This window comes from Echinops telfairi, unplaced genomic scaffold (assembly GCF_000313985.2).
Source record: "Echinops telfairi isolate 266 unplaced genomic scaffold, ASM31398v2 ScPeMD7_655;HRSCAF=1070, whole genome shotgun sequence".
Taxonomy (NCBI): domain Eukaryota; kingdom Metazoa; phylum Chordata; class Mammalia; order Afrosoricida; family Tenrecidae; genus Echinops; species Echinops telfairi.
Genome location: NW_022104553.1, coordinates 19,506,792 through 19,508,856, shown reverse-complemented (window position 1 = coordinate 19,508,856; position 2,065 = coordinate 19,506,792). Strand labels below are relative to the sequence as shown.

General features: G+C 55.4%; 1 protein-coding gene across 2 annotated transcripts in view; it reads right to left on the bottom strand.

The window, feature by feature from the left end:
• The window catches only part of LOC105979348 (zinc finger protein 84-like), an 18,295-nt gene extending 16,954 nt beyond the window's left edge, over nucleotides 1-1,341 (bottom strand). The window contains exon 1 of one of the 2 annotated variants that reach the window (XM_045292542.1): nucleotides 1,182-1,341. The gene's annotated coding sequence lies outside the window, so the exon portion shown is untranslated. The remainder of the gene's footprint in view (nucleotides 1-1,181) is intronic. The other variant, XM_045292541.1, reaches the window with a different exon arrangement.
• Between the last annotated feature and the right edge of the window lie 724 nt (nucleotides 1,342-2,065).

Genomic DNA, 2,065 nt, shown 5'->3' with positions numbered 1-2,065 from the left:
GAGAACAAATGACCCTCGAGACTAACTGGCACAATGTCTGCAACAATGGGCACACGCATAACACGTGTGAGGGGGGGCACAAGCCCAGGTGGCGGTGTGCTGTATGGTACCAAGTTGCTGTCACTGGAGCAGGCTTGATGGCATCTACAACCCAGAGTCCCAACAAAACCCAGAGGTCCAATCACTGCCTTCCTCTCCAAGAATGCTCCAATCACTGAGCTCCCTCCAAAGATGCTGGAGGCGCGCTTCCAAGGCCTCCCCAAGAACTGACTTTTCCCCTCACAAGACCAAGCGCTGACATACCTCCAATGACACCCCCACTCCAAGCCCACCGCAAAGACGCTCCCATCACTGACCACGCAATTACCCGTCCCCCCAAACAGTGATCTTTCTCCGAAGACCGCCCCGTCCCTGGCTTATTCCTACCAAGGACTTTCCAATCATTGCCCTATGCTCTGCTCACGGCCATATTCATTCAATCTCAACTAGGATAAGAACAAAACAGGGACAAATCACCCAGACGTGGGTGAGCAGGAGGCACAAGGGGATCATGGTGTCCAAGGATTCATTCGATCACCTCCTAGTGCACAGGAAACAAAGCCAAGTCACGAAATCATGATAGGCAGCCGATCAATTGATCGGCCAATCAATACGTAATTCGACAGAAGCTGCATCTACGTGGACACTCAAAAACAAATCTGCGGTTCCTACTCTAACCTGCAGCTTTCCACCAACCGAGGGCCTAGAATCTAAGCGCTAATACGCTCCAGGTTGTTGCACTCATTCATTCCTCCCCGAACGCATCCCCTTTCTGAGGGCCACCGCCATCACAGACCTTTCTCCGGCCCATTTCCAACTTTCCCTCTCCCTCTCCCCTCTCCCTCTCCCCTCAAGGGCTCCCGCGCCACGAACCCCAAATTGTCCGCCACGAACCCCATTCAACCTGATTCTGCAGCCAGAACGCGAGGCTCTTTAAAAGAGCCTTTAAAGGATCCAACAACCCAAAGGAAAGTCCCTGCCATCGAGTGGATTCCGACTCGCAGCGACCCCCAGACCGGGCGGTGGGGCGGGACTCGGCCAGCCGCGGTCCAGCACATCCCCTTCCGATTCACCAGCCTCACTGCCCCACGTCACTGTCAAGCTGAGCTACTGGAGCATCCGAGTCGACAAGGTGCGGTTACCACGCGAGTGAATCCTTCCGGAGACGGCGCTTCCATTTGTCCTTTTGGATTTTTTTTTTTTTTTAGCTAAAGACCCTTCCAGACGGTGTCGCGGCGGCACCTCTTCACCCGATTCAACCGTAAGCCTCCATCTTGGACGAGATGCCGTAAAACTTCTTTTCCAACCCGAGGTCGCTTTCCGTGGAATGTGCCGACTCGGTCGCGAGAGTCGTAAAAGGATGGCTTTCCGCCGTGTGCGCCGACCCCGCCCCCCGCCCCCCACGACGTCCAACGCCGCTCACGTCAGACGTACAAAGTCCAACATGGCGGCCTTCACTGCGTGCTTGTACGGAAGAAACTCTCAAGTGGCCCCGTGCTCCCGGCCGGCCGCGTTGAGGAAATGGAGAACATCCGGTGCAGCAGAGGGAAGTGTCCTTAAAGGAATAGGAAGCAGAGGGCAATGGGACCGCCGGGAATGTTTCCAGTGATAGATAGTAGGGTTCGGGGCAGTGAGTGTGACAGTCCGAGACAGAAAGCAAAGCGCTCGAGGTAGGCTAGGGGTGACGTCATCTGATGGATCGTGGGGCGGGGCAAGCAATGGGGGCGGAGCTTTGCTGTTGGAGGTGTTCTTGGGTGCCGTCAAATCCTATCGAGTGCGGGGCACCTGGGTTATTGTTAGTACCTCCTGGAGTCGATCCCGAGGCATAGACCCCTGTGCACAACAGAACAAAGCGCAGGCTGACCTTGAGCCGTCCTCACAGTCGAATCCATGGTTGCAGCCGTTGTGTGCATCCATCTCATTAACGCTTTTCCACAGCCATTCTGCTTGACCAAGGATGCTATCCTTGGCCACACACTGGTCTCTCCCGATGACACGTCCATATAGTGAGACGAGTCTCAGCATC